Source organism: Callospermophilus lateralis, unplaced genomic scaffold (genome assembly GCF_048772815.1).
Source record: "Callospermophilus lateralis isolate mCalLat2 unplaced genomic scaffold, mCalLat2.hap1 Scaffold_177, whole genome shotgun sequence".
Lineage (NCBI taxonomy): Eukaryota > Metazoa > Chordata > Mammalia > Rodentia > Sciuridae > Callospermophilus > Callospermophilus lateralis.
The window spans coordinates 91,293-110,371 of NW_027512821.1; the positions used below are offsets into that span (position 1 = coordinate 91,293).

At 53.2% G+C, this 19,079-nt stretch overlaps 1 pseudogene; it reads right to left on the minus strand.

Moving 5' to 3' along the window:
- Nucleotides 1-5,866: 5,866 nt before the first annotated feature.
- Nucleotides 5,867-18,042, minus strand: LOC143640311 (protein Wnt-6-like; annotated as a pseudogene).
- Between the last annotated feature and the right edge of the window lie 1,037 nt (nucleotides 18,043-19,079).

Here is a 19,079-nt window from a genome sequence, read left to right on the forward strand (position 1 = left end):
CCTCCTCATATGGGGCAAGTGTGTTTGGCCCAGGCAAGGGCCTGAAAACCAGAGAGCTCGGGGAAGAGGCTGTGGTTTCTGTTTCTGGTTCTCATCTGGGCCCTGATACTTCCTACTCCTGCTGTGGCCTCCACATCTTCCTCTGTAAAGTGGGCACAAGCTTCCCACTCTACACATACACACCCCTTCCACCCAGTGCCCCCTCTTTCTGGAGAGAGCCCCTCCTGGCTTAGGAACAGAACCGCTGGAGCCTCTGGGCTCAGAGACAAAAGGGGCCCATTCCTGGAATTGCCCATCCTTGGGGAATTGGAAGAGAGAGGAGGGGTGTTCCTGTCCCCACACTGTCAGGTGGTGGGGGTGGCTGAAGGCACACACTCCCTCCCCGCCCCCCAATCTCTGCCGGCAGCCACTGCAGCTGTCAGGAATTAAGGGCTTGAGGCTGCTGGGGGTGGGGGTGGGGCAATGGGGGAGCAGTCTGGCTGGACAGCAGGAAAACAGCCGGGGGCAGGAAGCAGACTGCGTCAGCCAGAGCCTGGTTTGACCCTAGCCACCCCCTGTCCTCCCCACTCTCTCCCACCATGCTGCTGGGGACAGGGACCGGACAGCTTGGGACTACAGTTTGGAAAGGAGTTAGGGGCTGGGTAAGACTACTCTCAACACAGGAAGGAACAGGAGCCCAGGGTGGGAGAGGGCATTTGCAGGTGGCAGGGGGTCAAGCTCCCATTAACTGTTGGGAAAACTGAGGCCCAGAAAGGTTTCAGAACAGGCCCAACACAATGCAGGTGACAAGACCACCCTTAGGCTACAGACCTCCTTGTTCCCTGACCAGTGCTCACACTAGTGTTTCTCATGCTTGATGCATCCTGTCTCCTCTGAGGGGGGCCGCTGGGGCCAGTGAAGCACACCTGTAATCCCAGCAACTCAGGAGGCTGAGACAGGAAGATCTGGATCTCAAGTAAAGTCAATCCCACCAATTTAGTGAGGCAACTTAGTGAGGAGACCCTGTCTCTAAATAAAATATAAAAAAGGCTGGAGATGTGGCTCAGTGGAAAAGTGCCCCTGAGTTCATCCCTGGTACCAAAAAAAAGTACAGACTCCAGACCCCATGTGACGGAACCAGCCTTTCCAGGCCCAAGGGCTCTGGGTCTGCATGTCTAACCCTAACCCAAGTGTTTTGGTGGGGCACCTTTGGGGAATGCTGCTGACCTAGTTGAGCAGCTGATTTTTCCCCCTTTGGCCTGCCTCTGATGAGGGAGGGTCTCTTTGTGCCCTGCCACCTCCACTATCCATGAAATATGGAGGTACAAAGGAGAAAGACCTTTTATTTGAAAACCCCAGGAGGCAAATACTGATTCTCAAGATTTGTGCTCCTGGCATAGCTCAGGCCTGATGTCTAGGAGTGCCCAAATCTAGGGCACCCCTCCTCAGTCCAAGGATGTATGTGAGCACAAGGCCTTGACATGTATGTAGATGAGGCCCAGAGAGAGTGTGTAACTGAGGCCCAGCCCTGTATGATCCACGCCATGGCCAAGCCCCTATCAGCAGCCCCCAGTCCCCACCCTCGCCCTACCCTGAGCCCTGGCCCTCAGCCCAGCCCCAGCCCCCGCAGCCCGCTGCCTGAGACCACAATTACAGGGCCACTGGGGGTGGGGGGGCACGGAGGATCAAAGGCAGCTTGGAGAATGGTTCCAGCTGTGGCTGCTCTGGAGGAGGTTGAGGAAAGGAGGGCTGGGGGAGGCAGGAGGGTGAGAACAGGTGGGACCCTCACAGCCCCAGCCTGACCCAATCCAGTCCCCTTGATCAGTTGTAAAAGTTTGTCTTGGTGAAGAGAGGGAAGGAGCCCCAGATCGATAAGGGGGCTCTTTGTCCTGTTGCCCAGAACTCAGCTAGGCCAGGGGGAGTTTGCTGCTCCCATCTTCCCAAGCTCCTAATTTTGGCCATTGAAGGGAAAGGGAGATGTTTTCAGAGTCCTTGGCCTCAGGCTGATCCTGGGCCTTCTACCAGGCTTCTTTACTCATATGCCTGCATTCTGCCTTTTCCTGGTGTGGTCATGCAAACATCTGGGGTGCCTCTCTGATCTTCCCCCATCTCCCCAGTACCACATGTCCCCTGCCACTCAGCCAGCAAGGGACCTTGACTGTGCCTGGGGCTGAGCAGCTGGGTGAGCAAATGTGGTGTCGGGGGCACTTCCAAGTTCTGCTTCTGACCCCTTCCCAGGCAACAGTGCAGAACACAGAGCCATCTCTGGGCTTGAAGAGAACTAGACTAATTGTCCCAATGGTGCTTCCTGAGTCTTCACTGTCACCAGTCACAGAAAACAGCTTCCAGACCCCTGCTAGCTTGGTTGCAGAAAATGGGCCACTGACAGTTGACTAGCAGCTTACAGACTGCAGTGAACTCTCACAATGTGCTAGGAAGCCCTATTTTGTGATGGAAAGACTGAGGCTCAGATAGGTTAACTGACCAACCAAAGTTAAGCTTGTAAACTAGGCTTTTTTCACTATGTTGTACGAGTTCCTTGGAATTAGTTTCAACCTGCTTGTGATAGTATTGGTTCATGCCACTGTCCCCAATTGCCTTCTGTGGCATCATGGAGAAAGATACCCAGCATCACCCCATCCCATTTCACCACCAGGTCCAGGCAGCAGTAGAGACTGGGAGACTGGCATCCCAGCCCTAGGTCTGGCGAGCCCATAGGTCCCAGACAGTCTGGAACACTGGCAGCTTGACCTAAGCTGTCCATAGGTCTCCTACTTCCTTCCAGTTCTGCCAAGGGCTTTCAGTTCCTGCTCCTTGGGTCGGTCCTTGTTAATAGGGAAGCTGGGCTCTGCCTGCCCCCTGGTGGTCTCTGAGAGAAGTGCAGGAGATTAAAAAGTGCGGTGCAGAGCTCTGGAGAAGGCAGAGCTGTGAATTATAATCACTGCCACTCAGGAAGCCTCATTTCTCTTTGGTGTGGCCCGAATGCCAGTTCCACTCTTCCCCTGGGAAAGTTGACTGAGCCTAGTTTGGTTGAGAGGTTATGAGTCTAAATTCTCCATGACCTTTTCCCAAATCCCAGGCATTTGATCTGAGGAAGCTGGCAGGAAAGAATACCAGATGCCCCTTCCTTCCCACCACAGCCTGCTGCACACCCTCCTTCAACACCCTGTCACTGTAAAACTGGAAGCCTGAGCCTGGCTAGATCACAGAGTGGACGCAGAGGCACTTTGGGGGAATGGTGGATGTACTGGAAGCCATGGCTAGGGTTCTTCACATCCAGGATGAGGACCCCTTCCTTCTGTACCACTTGAAGAACTCTGCTGTCCTCTCAGTGGTCATAGGGGGCTGTCAACCCCAGTCATGGTACTACATCTCCATGGACACTGTTATTGGTTCAGAGACAGGCAAATGACCAGGCTCAACTAGTCAGGGTCTTCCTTGGGATTTCTCCTGGGGATAACCTGGAAGGCCATTCTTTTTTGGACCCCCAGCTTTAGGAGAGCTATGGTATTAGAGAAAGGGTGCAGGGGAGTATGAGGGCAGTAAGAAAAGAGAAGCAGAGATACACAGAAACAGCAGATGCTGGAGGAAGGGGACTGATGAGATGAGAGACCTATGACACCATTTGAGCCCCTGGCCTCAGCTGTGCTTAAATTCAGACTTGATGGATTTTCCATTCTTTAACTCCCTTTAGCCTAATCTAAAAGTTAGTTTACTCACTTGCAATCAGGGCCTGTACTTGATAGACTTTTCTTCCTCCCTTTTTCTCCTCCTCCTCCTCCTCTTCCTCCTCCTCCTCCATTGGACGCAGGGTCTCTTGCATGATAGGCTAGGCAAGGGCTCAGCCACATCCCCAGCTCCAGGACCTGGCTAATATTTGCAAAGCATAAATTCTCTATCCCCATTTTCACAGTAGCTACCATTTCTTAAATGTAAGTTTCAAGGAAATTATTATGCATCAAATGCTGTATTAAGCTGGGTGCAGTGGAGCATGCCTGTAATCCCAGCAGCTTGGAAGGCTGAGACAGGAGGATTGCAAGTTCAAAGCCAGCCTCAGCAAAAAGCAAGACGCTAAGCAACTCAGTGAGACCCTGTTTCTAAATAAAATACAAAACAGGGCTGGGGATGTGGCTCAGTGGTCAAGTGCCCCTGAGTTCAATTCCTGGTACTACCCCCGCCCCACAAAAAAAGAAAAAGGAAAAAAGCTGCACTAAGTGTTTTTTTCTATCTAAAGAAAATAAATAAAAGCCTTCCAGGCAACAGTTTTGGATGTATTGTGATGGCTGCAAATTCTTTGCCTATTAAAAGGTGGAGTCTGTTTGCCCCCCCCCCACACACCGCCTTCAATTTTGGCTGGTTCTATGACTTACTGTGACCAATACAGAGTGCCAGTGATTCTGGACTTTAAGAAGACACAATTTCTGCTGCTAGTTTGACACCCTCTCTTAGAAAGCAAGCCTTATGTAAGAAATCTGAGTAACCCTAAGGCCACCATGCTGGGAGGAAGCCCAAGACAGTCACATCAAAAGAACACTAAAAGAAGCTCTGATGCCCTAGATATGGGAGGGAAGCCTCTTAGGCAGTCCAGCCCAGCTCACCCCCTCAACCTGAGGGCCTGCCATATGGAGCAGAACCACCCACCTGAGTTCCAGTGAATGTCTGACCTGAAGAATCCTGAGAAGTAATTTCTTTGGAATTGTTCACTATGCAGCAAGGGATAATTGAAATGGGGTGATATTCCCATTGTTTATAGGCACATAAACTGAGGCCAGGTTAGCCTATGTTATAAACTAAGCAGTAGCAGCTTCAAACTCAGAGCTCTTGAATGCAAAGCTCATCCTTTGTCCTACATTGCATTATTTGGACTGGGGAAAGTGAGGACGTCAAATACCCACAATTCCCTCAGGTTTCTCCAGAACTGCTCACATCCCTTTACCCTCAACTTTCAAAGGAGCCAGAAGAAAGGTGGTGTGGTTGGGTGCCAAGAAAAAACTCTTTTCCCCTCCAAGCGGGACTAGAGATGTGTGGGCAGTCTTTTCAGTGCTAATAGAGGTGAGGTTACTTTTGACCTTAGAAGAAGCTGGTGTTGCTAATCACCTAGTTTCATCATATTCTACAGTTGATAAACTGTTTTAATCTCATGGATTTGGCTGGCCCCAAAAGCCTACCCTTGAATTCCCTAGGGGCCACAGAAATAGACACAATGCCCTAAATATGATGGGCAGGGCTGGCCCCAGAGCAGAGCACACCAGAGGCTTTTTGTCTCCCTTTCCTGGACCTTCTCACCGTCCCTTTAAAGAGGAATCACTAGTTCTTCCTCACGTGCAGGCCCCCATTGTGAGACAAAAAGGGTAAAAGTGTGAAGGTACAGGATTTCCAGGAGAGTCCAATACGGTGGCAGAGGAGACAGGTACCCAGGTGACAACCTTTAAGATGCTAGTTCCATCAAACCATCTCCCTTTACACACTCCTTCTCCAGCCTTCTGGCAGCCCGAGGGAGACCAGTTCTCCTCCCAAACCATGCATCTAGTCCTATTGGTTTAAATATCTTTATTGATGCTAAATTCACCCATCCATCCCATGGCCAGTGGTTCTGAGGAGCCCCTCTCCAGAGGCCTAGAGACCACCTTTTTGGTTTCCACCTAGAGGGTTTGTATAGTCTCCCCCAGAAACTCCCAGAGCGCCTCTCCAGAATCGGTCCCGCGCACTTGGCCTTCGTGGGCGGATGCATACCCCAGGCCACTGTCTCCAATTTCCCCAAGCCTGGGAGGTGGAATTTCCCAAGGAAAGGCTGGGCTCAGGCAGTGCTCCCTACTGGAGCCCAGAGGTCCTGCTGGTGCCGAAAGGCGAAAGGCGGCTCTGTGTAAATGGTGAGCTGGTCAGTGGATCAGAGGCAGAGGCTGAGCTCCTTGCGCACGCGGCAGCGGTGGCACTGCACCACGCAGCACCAGTGGAAGCGGCACAGGCAGTTCTCCTCGAGCTGTACGCTCTCTTGGCGGTGCCCACGGCCGCAGCACAATAGATCGCAGTCACTGAGGTCCGGGGCACTGCTGTTGCAGGCACAGCCGCGAGTGCCTGGCGAGCCGGTGCGCCGGTTGGGGGCACAGAAGTCTGGCGAATCCGCTGCGTATAGGAGGTCGGCGCGGCCTGGCGGCTTGAGCGTGCGAACGGCGGGCAGTAGGGCCTTGCCGTCGTTGGTGCCCATGACTCGTGAGGCGCCGTGGAAGCGCTCCAGCAGCCGCGCTCCCACCTCGCGGAACGGGGGCAGCTTCTGCCAGCAGGTGCACAGTGCGCACGAGCCCGACAGCCCATGGCACTTGCATTCAGTGCGCGTGTGGCTCCGCACGGCCTGAGGGGAGCAGGGGAGGGATGGGGACAAATGAGGGGCACGGGGTGGGGAAAGGCCCATAGGAAAGACAGAAAAAAGATTGGGGGCAGGAGGTGTGAACCGAATGGAGGATAAAAAACAATTTAAAAAGGGAGAATGCCAAGCGTGGAGGAAAAAATTAAGGAAGCGACAGTTCAGAGAGAAGCGAGAGGAAGAATGACAGGACGGAGAAGTAAGAGAAATGGAAATTGGGGGGACAGTAAGTTTCATAGAGATTCCAGCGTCCAAAGCCAGGGAGAAAGCAGAATGGATGGACGCCAAGGGTGAAATTGTCACTGGAAACGGGGAGAGGCGGGGAGAGGGGGCAGCTGTGGAAGCTTAGCCTTCCTGCCAACCTGGCCTTCTCATTCCATCCTCTCAGGGCCCCAGGCTGGGCTGAGCAGACACAGAGCCCGTCCCCACCACCCCTCCCAACCCTCCCGACAGGTATGCGGGCCTGTCCGGACATTCCTCTCCTGGCCCCCTCCTCCTTCCCTGCCCAATGCCTCAGGCTGGAACCCTAAGGGACTGCACAATGTGTGTGTGTGTGTGTGTGTTTGTTTCCCTAGAGCACTCTAGGATTGGGGCACAGGGCGCAGGAGGGCCCCAGTGAATGCACTACTGAGAACAGAACCAAGGAGGCTTCCCTCTTCTTTGTTGTTTGGTCTGAGGCTGGGGTCTAAGAGCCATAATCCCACATGTATCAGTCAGATGGCCCATGAAAATCAACTGTAAAGCTCAGAGGTCAGGGACTAACTTGACCTACAGATTGGTGTGACCTCTCTCTCCCTGACCCTCACCTGCCCTACTTCTAGAACCATCTGGCCTAGGTAGGTTTCTTATCCCTCTACAATAGTCCTGGGACCCTCTTCACAGCAGAGGGGTAATAGTAGGGTAGGGCTGCCATGGCTCTGAGCATGTGAGACCTGATCTGGGGTTACTGGGCAACCTGTTGGAATGCCCGGAAACAGAGCTTTCCAGGCCTCCACCTGACCCCTTCCTCCCTCCGCCAGGTTGGGCCTCTGGCCCTTCACTCCTTTTCAAACCTATCATCCCTTCCAGCCTGCTCTGGGCCCTTTCTAGGCCTCCCTCACTTCCCTGTCTCCAGACCCCATACCTTTGTCCCTGCTTCGATTCTTGCTTCCATCCTCCGTCTTTGTCTCCTTCTCTTGCTCCTGACCTGGCATCCAGATCTCTACCCACCCCAGCTTTGCCTCACCTGTCTTGTGTCAGAGGTCCTCTCCCACCTTGGGTTCCTAAAGACCCTGACTGCTGTTCTCTGAGTTATCAGCCAGCATCATGCCCTCCGAAGTCTGTCCACTTATGGATTGGACACCTCTCCTCTCACCTTCCACAGGCATCCATGTCCCTCCCAACCTTCCCAAGTGCCTCCTCTGTCCCATTCACTCTCACCAACATACTCCTCACTCACGCCCACGCCCACACTTCCGTAAACATGCTGCCACCCACACTGTACTCGCCAGCACACCATTTCCACACTGACCCCGTGCACACCCCCGCCCATATGCACCAGCCGGCCTGCCTCATTGTTGTGTAGTTGCACCAACGCTCGGATGTCTCCTCGTCCCCGCTTGTGTTGGGCATCCATAAAGAGCCTGGACTTCTCATCCCCAAAGTCCACGTCGTCACCGCAGCCTCCCCACTCCCAGGCAGCGCTGGCGTCTGGGGAGCCTGTGGGTGCAGGGGGCCCTGGGGTGCCAGGCAGGCTGGAGGGCCGAGGCGGGGCCCGGCCCCGGGGGGCCTGGCAGCCACACTGCAGCAGCTCGCCCATCGAACAGGCCTGTGTGACCGCGTGGCTGGCGCCGGCAGCCGTAATTGCAAAAACAAAGGCGGTCTCCCTGATGTCTGTGGATGAAGGAGGGTCAGTCAAGTGGCAGGGAGAGGCCTGGGAGACAGGGTCTATGCAGGGTGTGGAGGGGCAAGGTGGGCCAGGGAGCCCAAGATCAGCGGGGAGGTTGGACTCAGGCATCCTCCCCCAAACTTCTCCCCTCTCCTCCAGCTTTCCAGCAGGGTGGAAGCAGCCCCCCTCCCACCAGGCCATCTCCCCACACTGACCCTGCTGCAGGATGCGCCCAAAGGCTTTGCTGTGACTGGAGCAGTTCCAGCGTCGGAAGCGGAACTGGAACTGGCACTCTCGCACCCCAAGCCGGGCGCCCCGGGCTAACTCTGCTACCACTTCTGGCTCAGCCTGGCACAACTCAGCCTGCTGCCCTGCCAGTCGCCGAGCCTTCCTGCAGATGCTGGTGGGGTCCATGACCAAGGGGCTGCCCACGGCCCTGGGGATCATAGAACAACAGGTCAGGGGTGTAACTCAGAAAAGAGCAGGCCTGGAAGAGAGTGAGACCCACCCCACTCAGCCTATAGCCAGGAGCTATGGTGTGCCTCCCTGTCAGCTGAGATGAAGGTTGTCCTAGCTGGTTCCCTTACCATGCCATGTCTGTGTCCCCTCTTGACTACATTCTAGACTGAAAATTGCTAAAGAGCAAGATGCAGTCTCACTTATCCTTCTGTGTACATCTTAATTAATAAATTCTTATGGGAATGTGACTCAAGATGAAGGCAGTTGGCACAAGGTAGGCCAAGGCTAAAATTCAACAGGCCTAGCCCAAAAGGGAGACAAGGAAGAAATTAGCAAAAGAAAGATCAAGAAGGCTGTCAAAGAAAGCATACATCAGAAAGAGACACCAAAGAGCCAGTATGGTGATACACACCTATAATCCCAGCTTCTTGGGAGGCTAAGGCAAGAGAATCACAAGTTCAAGCCCAGCCTGGGCAACTTAGCAAGACTCTTGTTTCAAAATAAACAATTTTAAAAAGGGCTGGGTATGTAGTTCAGAGGTAGAGCACACCTGGGTTCATCTCTAGCACAGAGAGGGAGAGGGGAAGAGAGAGGAGAGGAGGGGGAGAGACAGCACACAAAGAAAAGTAAACAGCATCAAGGAAGGATCTGGTCTGAGTGGACCACAAGATGGATATGTTGGACAGACCAAATGAAAGGGAGGCACCATCCCAGGGCCATAGAGGGTCATGAGATGTTAGAATGGCTAGGGAAGGAACCTCTGGGGAAGGTCATATCCCCCTCTTTAATCCAGGCATCTCCTTTGTAGAACGGGAGAGGTATGCTTAGATCTCTAAGGTGGGAGCCTAGAACTACCCCCATATCCTCCATTTCCCTGAATTGAAGAGCAGAAGGAAAGAACTAGGGACCGAGTCTCTGCAGCATTTCTGCAGAGTAGGTAACACTGACTCTTCTTCAGCTCCAAGGTCTGTGGCTTTCCCAGAGCAGGATGGCAGCAAGCCAAGGCCTATGCCTGGGGTGACATATCCAATTGGGCAATGGGGGTGTGTTTGGCTTGGTGGGTAAAGACCTCATGGGAAGTTCCACACACTTTCAGAAATCCCTCCGCCCTTGCCTTCATTCCATCTGAGGAGAGAGCTGACATTTAGTTTCCATGGGTTGTCAGCCAAGAATTCACACCTGGGGGGAACCCGTTTAATCAAATGGCTCCTATTTGAACACTTAACTGGGATCCTTGTCTTAAAGAAATATGTGGACACAGCACTTGAAAGGGTAATCTGAGACCATCCCAAAACCCTCTGCAAAGGGCAGAAATAGACTGGTTGGGAAGAAGGGTCTCCAGAGAAAATGTAGAGGAGAATCATGGCAGATGGGTGAAAGGTCAAGGTGACCTACTTTTCAGCTTTGCTTGAGTACATATCTGCCCCACTGTCCCCATTTGCTCCACAAGTACAGGCTGCCCAGGCATGTTCTGAGATGTAATGATCTTAAATAGCAGCAAGAGGAATTTAGGTCTTAAGGTAGAACTCAGCACTAAGGATGAGGTGTTTGTAGGAAGATATGTAAGCTCAGTATTTTAAGGTTTCCTAATACTCTATCTATGATTTCTTGATCTATCTATCTATCCATCTATCTATCATCTATCTATCTATCATCTATCTCTGTCTCTCAGGTAGGATTAGGTTGCTGGCATCATCCCTACTCACATAGGGATAGTTCAGGAACTATCTTTTCAGTGGAAAGGTTTATACTCCAGACAACTCTTCCATTGGGCTTAGGACCGGCCCAACACCAGCCCCTCTCTTTCCCCAATCCCAGAGAAGGGACAGATGGAGCAGAAGGGAGTAGACAAAAGCTGGAGATCCCAAGCTGGTTCTTAATGCCAGTGACCCTGGAGATTTGATCAGTCTCTATGTATCTACCCATCTATCTATCCTCTCTCCATTCACCTATCTCACCTCGTTATAAAAAGAATCTGAGCAGCCTCCAGCATAGCTAATACAAGGTCAGCAGCTAAGACTATGAAAATTATGACAGTCTCATTTTCCTTTCTCTAGCAGATTTTCAGATGCCTAATTTCTATTTACCCCCCAATGTTAACTATGGAAATTTGCATATTATGAATCATGTTACATATGAATAACATATGTAGTATATAATACAATAATGAATACCATTTGATACATGTTTCTGAATACATGAATGACCATCTTCCCAAGGAGGAAATCCTCCCCTGAGCCCAGGCCACTGTCCATGTGTTATTTCATGGCTCCTGATTCACTTCCTGACATATTTTTTTTTCCCCTACTGGCTGGGTGAGGCTCTGTGAACTCTCCACAGCCCCTGCTGCTAAGTTTCCCAGCCCCCACCCCACCCCACTCTTGCCCTTTGCTGACTCCCATTCCCAAGGTTGACTGGACTTATCTTCCAAGGTCACTCTGCCCCATCCCTCTCCTCTCCCTCCTCCTCCTCCTAGGAAGGCAGGAAGGAGTGGGAACAAGCAAGGGAGAAAGGCAGAAACCTCTTGACCTTGTCTGCTTCCCAGGGGCTAGAGATAGGAGAGGAATCGTGGGGAGTCTTCAGGGCAGGGCCCTCCAGGAGATGGGGCTGGCCCTTAACAAGGTCCAGGGGCCGCCTCAGAGCCATTCCTGGCCTGGGTCTGGCTCCCGGGTTGGCTGGCTTCCTGGGAACTAGACTTGTTTACGAGCTGGTCAGGAGGCGGGATGGGCAGTGATAGCAGCTAGAATCCCAAGGGACCAACTTATTCCCTGCCTTCCCATCCTTGCTTCCATCCCAAAGACATAGGAAATGAAACAGAAGAGGCATGGCAGGGGCACTCTGGGCAAAACACTGTACAGAGCTTCTGAACCCTGGATTCTGCCAGCTCTGTGTGAGCTGAGCCACTCTGAACAGATCAGTTCCCACTTGGGGCTTTAGAAAAATGAATTAGAAGGAAAGCCTCATCCTCCCACCCCTAAATTTAACATTTGATTCCACATCCAGGACTAACTGCCTCTCTCCCCAGTGTCCCTTCTTCCTTCCTTCCTTCCTTCCCTTCTGCTTCCTCAATGATCCCATCAGGAGATTTGGATTAAACTCTGTTTTTTGGGCTTCTGGATCAGCCCAGAAAATATATGATTCTTTGGGGAATTTGCATATCTTAGAGTCTGGAGGGCAGTGGTGGTAGGAATATTCAATATATAGAATCTGCAGTTCTAATCAAACTACCATTACTAGGCATAGAAAAGAGCTTGTCCCTAAAATAATTCAGTATTCAGACAAGAAGGATCAAGGCCTAAGAGCTTGGCCACTTGGATCACACTAAGGTCTCTCTCCCATGGACCATGGTTGGTAGGATCAATGCCCAGGAAGATGCTATCAGAGGTCAGTCAGTTTCTACTGGTAGCCTCTGTAGACCTAAGCTCCAGAAGCCCCAGGGTTCTAGATCCCAACCTATCTTTTCACCTTTATTCAAAGGGTCAAAGAAACTAGTCCACCCCTAGCCACGTCACCCCTGTTACACAGATAAGTGTCAGGCCCTGGCCACTCATTGGAGGTTTCCCCACTGCAAGAAAAGTTAGATGACATAAAAATCTAAACAAGGTTGGAGGAAATGACTTTTGTCATTTTCCAGAAGTGAGGTGGCCTCTCACATCTTCCTCCCCATGCCTCTTCCTCCTAGCAGGGTTCTGAATCCATCCAGACCATACCACTTAATTTCTAGACTCAGAGCCAATATCTGTGTACCCCTAAGTCATCAAAATCCTTGCCAGCATCTCTCCAAACTCAACTCAGAACCCACTGGGCCCTGAGGAGCCTCCCTTGAGTCCCTGCCCCCTCCTCATCACCCCAGGTGTCCTAGTGGTCACTTACCTGGGGGTGTTAACTGGTTTGCAAGCAAATTTGCTTGTTTTATCTCTCAATTAGATAGAAAACTCATAAAAGACAAAAATCTCACAAAGGGCATGGCGTCATCAGCAGGGCCCATCAGGGCTTTGGGGATTGATCAGATTTGGGGTTGGTTCTGGGCTCTGCCATTTGCTTGTTCTATGAGGTTGAGTGAGTCCCCAACATGTGATGCTGGTACATAGTATTTGTTGAGTGGATGATAAAACTTACCCTTCTGCTCCTGTTTCCTCAATTGGAAAACACAAATAATAATGCCTACCTCCTTGCCTGGTTCCCTGTGCCAAAGATCTGTCCAGAGGATGGCTTGAGACAAGGACTTCTGGTCATCCATTCACTTCATCTAACTCTTGGGTCTGCATAGCGCAGGTGGTCTGTTTGGATTCCTGAGAACACCCTTTTCTCCAACTCCCTGCCTCACTTCTCAGCCTGGATCTGTATCACCTCCTCCTTCATCCAGTCCTGCCCAGGTATATGAAGTACCCTCTAGGGCCCCTCTTCTTCCTCAGCAAGCACTCCTGATGGGATCATTGAGGCCAAAAGGCCCACAGTCCATGTGGGTGCACAGCTTCCTCTGGAGTGTCTTACAGCAGGCCTTCCTGTATTTCCCTGTACCCCCCCCCCCCCGCCAGGTCCCTAGACTGACCCCACCTCCCAGGAGCCAGCAGAGGGAGCCCTGAGCCCTGGGGCTGTGGGTGGGGGCTGTATGGAGGTGGAGGAGGTGGGTGGTGGAGAAGGGGCAGAAAAATGTTGCCTGACAGCTACTGAGGCTGCCGGGCCTGTGCCCGCCCGCCTGTCCCGTCCTGCTCTGTCTAACTCAGTAATTACTGTTCCCCCTCCCCCAGTCCCTACCCCCACCCCAACTACCACATCAAAGCCAATGATGATTAACCCCTGCCTCCCCACTGTCCACCAGTGACCCCCATTCCTTCCCTCCTCCACTCTGACCCAATTTGGTTCCCTCTGTCTGTCCTCAACGCCTCTCTCTTCACAGCTCCTGGAGAGGCCGGGGCTTTGCCTTCCCTGACAGACCTCACCATATAAAAGGGTTTCCTACTGGTCATGGCTCTGGGAGGCAAAGCAATGGACAGACTGGCTCTTCAGTAGATGCACGAGGAGTCTGTTGCACACCTGCTCTCCCCAGTAGGGTGGGGAGCACCTATCTGGGGGTGGATAGGGGAGCAAAGGGGCCTGTGAAAGGCCTTGTAGCCCTTTCCTGATGCCCACTTGCCACTGCACGCAAGGACGGAGCTGAGCAGAAGGCAAACTCTCAGCCCCAGCTCTCAGCTACCAGTATTCTGGGGCACTGGGCAAGTCACCTCCTGTCCCTGGGTGTCCTGCTCCCACCATGAATATTGGACCAGATGATCTCCGAGTTCCTTTTAGATCTACTTCTAGTTTAAACAGAGGAATCAGAGCTGATGGAACCAGGCAGAAAACCTCGTGGCAAAATTTTCTCCCTCAACTCTTCAGGTGGTTTCAGCTGGGGCATGGAGGTCCGGGGCCACTCTCACCAGTTGCAGAAGATAGGTCTTTTCCTAGTGTTCTGGCTCTACTGGCCCCCAGCCTGGCTGCCAGCCCTGCCCAGCTCTGCCTCATCCCTTCCACAGCTGCACTTCCCCATCAAAGTGTTCATTCTGGAATCCCCCTTGCTGGGCCCTGGTGAGCAGGCCTCCCACTGACCTCCCCCCACCAACTCCTCTCTTCTGATGAGAACAGAAGGGGCAGGAGGGCCGCACCCCCCAGGAAATGTCACAGTGCCAGGACTCTGGTGGGCCCAGGGCATGCTCTGGCCTGGATCAAGCCAGCCTCCTTCTGCCCCTGCCCTTTTCTGCTCACAGCCTCATTGTCTCCCTTGGGGAAGCTGCCAAGGCGGGAGGCCTGGAGTAGGGAATGGATAGCCACCCTACCCCCATCCCACCCGACCCTGGAGCTTGGCAGGGGCCAGCAACAGGACTGACCATGAAGGGTCAGGGGTCCCAGATTAAGACAGAATTGGAAAGGGTAGCCAGGTCCAGCCTGGGGTGGAGGTGACAGCTGGAAAACTTGGGTGTTAGGAAGAGGTCAAGGTCTTTCCCTGCTTCCCTGTGGAGCCAGAGATGAGGCTATACTAGGCCTCTGGTGCCTGTTTCCTTTCCATATGTGAAGTGGGGGTGGTGAAGGCAAGATGGGATGTGGGAAGGGACTGGGTGGTGTTTTTCCTAGAGTTAGAGTTAGTTTTCTCTTTCAGATAACAAATAAAACAGAAAAAAGAAAGGAAAAGAGAAGGGAGATTGATTTAGCACTTCCATAAGAGTGAGCTCTTTTCTACATTCACTGATTGAAGGTATAAATAAAGATGGGTCAGACATTGTGAAGAACTTCCTGGGGGAGAGCAAGAGAGGAGCAGGGTGAGAGGGGGGAGCTGGTGAGCCCGGATGCCAGAGCCTCTCCTTCTCTATCCCACTCTGGGGACTACTGGTACTAGAGCATAGGGTGGATGGCCTGGAGGCAGTGAGCTGGACAAGATGACCTCAAGAAAGCCTGGCCAATGTCCTGGAATCTGGGATTCTGAGATTCACAAAGATAATGGCTACAAGATGGATAGAGAGACACAGAGAAAGAAGCTGGCAGCAGAGTCCAGAATACATGCATTGAGATGGGGGGAGGCAGAAAGGAAAGGAGAGCAGAAGGGAAACTTCTTTGGAACCTGAAGCCAGGACCCTGAGCCAATTTCAGAGCCTGAGTCACCCTCCGCCTAGACCCTCCTTTCTACTCAGAGGTCCTCAAGGCCCCTTTGATCCCAGCCTGGCCACTGCTGGTATGTCAGAGTGGCTGCTGTAGGTTCTGCTGCTTTCCTGGCTACCATTTGGAGCTCTGACCAGCATCCTGAGAAGTAAGGAGAAGAAGGCCAGCAGAGCGCGTCCTGGACACCGGAGAACAACCTGAAAGCTCCCAGCTAAAGTGAGATGGGAGGGACAGGAAGAGCCTCAGTCCAACTACTGAGCCAGATCCCACCCACCAGCCTAACCACCCACCAAACCTGACCTTGGAGGGCAGTGGTGAGGTGGGGTGGGGACTGGAGTAGGCAGAGTGAAAGATCATGTGAATGGGAGTCAGGGCTTAGACCAAAGGAATGAATCTTCAGAAATCCAGGAGAGGGAGTGGGCTGAGGCAGGTGGGAGGGTCAGGCTCTCTCTGAGGCACCTCTGAGTGAGGCATTCTCAGCCACCTTATCACCCAGGCCCCTCACTCTTCACCCGGCTCACCCTGCAGCTGTGCCATGAAGGCCTCTGTGTTCTCCCACACCTGCCCTCCTCAGCTCCTCCCCCACTCCCTGCATCCCAGCTTCAGGGTCAGTCTCTGAGGGACCAGGCTCCTCTTGGCTTCCACCCAGCAGTCCCTCTTGAACAAAGAAACCCCCACAGATACAAACCCCTGGAAAGACTAATCAACCAGTTTGACAATATTCCACAAACCTATCTTCAGCACCTACATTGTCTTGGGCCTGGGGGACCCTAAAGATATAAAGACTCTGACTTCCAGGAGCAGGATAAAGAGACCCCACAGCAGATGGTTGTCAGTAAAATGCAGTAATTGCCCAATGCTTGGAGCTCAGAGAAGGCAACTGAAGGAGGACAGAGGGACAGTTTCATGGAGGAAAGTGGAATTTTAACTGTAAGGATTAGAACGATTTGACAGATGAGAAGGGAGGAGAGGGAAGGCAACTGCCACCAGAGAACAACCCTGACCCCAGACCTCGAGAAAGGGCAGAGTTAGGATAGGTGTGTTTGAGAAAGGAGAGATCCCTTTACTAAGTTTTAATTGGGAGTCTAGATTTTGAATTTAAATTAATCACATTTTTTGCCCCCTGGGGACCTTGGCCTGGAGAAGCTGGGCTGTGAAGAGTATTTCTGAATGTCAGATCATTTCCCCAACTAAACCTCCCAGCAAGCCTTCCAGGTAGTAAGATCGTTATCCCTACTTCATAATTAAGACCTTGCCGGGGCTGGGAGGGAAAGTGACTTGCCCAAGATCACTGATTTAATGGCTGAGATTAGATCTCAGGTCTGTCTGTGCTACTGCATTGTGCTAAACCAGGATCAAAGAGCACATGTTCCCAATTGAGACCATGATCATCCTCAGTTTGCCCCCTTATTGACACCCAGGAGGGATGTCTTTCCCGCATCACGGAAGAGATAACCGCTGGCAACTCGCTGTGTGGGCATCCTACTTTATCTCGCCAGAAGAGAGGATTTGCCTGCCTAACCCCTCCTTCCAAACCAGCGAGGTGGGCGAGGACTGGAGTGTGGGAATTCAACCAATGAATTGGTAATATGCAAATAGAGAACCTTCTGCTTTCTTAGGATTGGATGAGGCATTAGCACTATTGTCCAAATCCCTCCCCTCTAAACGCTGAGCTATTCCCGGCGGGTTTGAGGCTCCGTAGACTTAAGAAAAGGGGTAGTGGGGCGGGGAGGGGGGGAGAGACTTCAGGATTTCGATCTCTGAGCAGACCAGGCGGGCACCCACCTTCTTCGCCCTGCCCATCCCTCAAGGCTCAAAACTCCCGCAACCTTCGCTGGCTAGTGTCTGCTCTACCTAGGCCAAGGCTAGATGCCGAGACTTTGAAGATGTCCCCTGTCCCTTGGCAAACCAGGTCCCTCTCCCTTCCACCAGGATACTCCCTGTTCCCGCATCTCCTGGGCTGGCACTTTCATTATTTTTTTAATCAATGACCTTCATATCTGGAAGGGCCAGGGGCCTGGATCCCTTTCTTGCTTTTCTTTCTCTTCCTTGTTAGGGGGAGAAAGTAGAGAAAGTCAGGGTCCTGACTCAGTTTCCCCCTTTACATTCGTTTCCTCTATACTACTGCCCACGCTGAAGGAGGCACAGAGAGAAGCTGGTGGGCTGGTAGGCAAACAGGGGAGAGGGGCAGCTGTTTGACTCTCTGCCTTCCCACCTTTTTCCTCTGCCTGAGGAGGGAGCGCCCAATATCCAGCCCCCCTCCCCTAGTTCTGGGACCCTCCTCACTCATTCTTTTCTTCAAATCTCTGATTACAGATCTCGGTCTCAGAAGCTCTTTCCTACCTACCCGCCAATTCTTAGTGATCTGAACTGAGCTCAGTACTTGGGGGGAGGGGAGGACCGGGGAGGAGGAAACACAATAGAATGTGTCCAGGGGTTGGGAACCTCAAAGTGGTACTTAAAAAGCGCCCCCGGCGGAGACCGTGAGGAGAACTCCAGGCACCTTTGCCCAGGGTCCCCAGGCCACTGCCCTGCAGCAGGGTTCCGCGAGCAGATAAAGTCCATAAAGTCAGGAGTACAGTGCGGAGCCCTTCGACTGGTCCACGGATCCCCACCCTCCTGAGTTCGGAGCCTCACTGGGACAGCCCCAATGAAGCACTCACCACCACAGTCAGCCGACGTGCGCTGGACACAGAAGTAACAGCAACAGCAGCCCGAGGAGGGAGGACACGGACGGCAGCATCGTGACTTGTCTACCGCCTGCAGGCGCGGGCAGCAGGCGAGGCTGCAGAACCAGTAGGTGCGCTGGGCCGCCAGGGCTTCAGGACGAGCTCAGCGACTAAGGCGGCGGTCTGGAGGCGATGGCTCCGCCGGCGGAGGCGGCGGCGGCGGCGGCGGCGGCGGGGGGGCCCATCCCGGGCGAGGAGGGCGCGGCGGAGGCGGAGAGCGGACTGGGCAGCCAGTGCCTGAGTCTCCTGCCGAGCTCGCTCGGGAGAAGAAATCAGAGCCGGGGGCGGGGGTAGGAGGGGAACGGGGCCCGGGCGTGGGCGGGGGCGGGGGGCAGGGGGGCCGTGGGGGTGGCAGTTGCGACAGTCAGGCGGCGGGACTCTCGGGAGGGAGCGTGAGCCCCGGGGCGGCGAGCGCAGAGCGCAGCAGAGGGCGGGAGCCGGGTGCCGGGGCGGGGCCGCAGCGCACTCCTAGCTGCTGGACCCGCCCGCCTCACCCCCTCATCCCGCCTCACCCCCTCATCCCGCCTCTCGGGGCTGCCCCCCGCCGCCCAGGGCCGTTAGGAGTCGGGGGCAAGGAGGGGCGGGGAAGAAGAGTAGAGAGGGGTAAGAGGGGGAGGAAAGAAGAAGAGCTGAGGAAGGGGTGGGGGCTGGTTTGAAGGGAGACGTTTGACAGGTTTGTTGACTGTAAAGAGAGAAAACTTCCCAGGAATGAGGGAGTTTGGGGGGGGGGAGAGCTGTGCAGAGGGAGATGCTGTGCTGGCGGGGACCAGGAGAGGAAGTCGGCCTGGGGCGCGGGATGCTCCGGGAGGGGTGTCAACTCCACTGGCAGACCAGCGGACCTTGGCCTGAAACAAAATGAGGATAAAAGATGCAGAGAGAAGAACAACAGAAAAAGAAAAGACTTGTTCTTTTTCAAATTTCACCATGGATGTGAGTCTCCTTTTCAGTAGACTCGAAAGGTTGGTTTATTAATTTATCTTCTTTTTAAAATAGGTAGATGCATTTTAGTCAATATAACTCTCAGTCCAGTTAGTTGAAATTTTCATGTAAA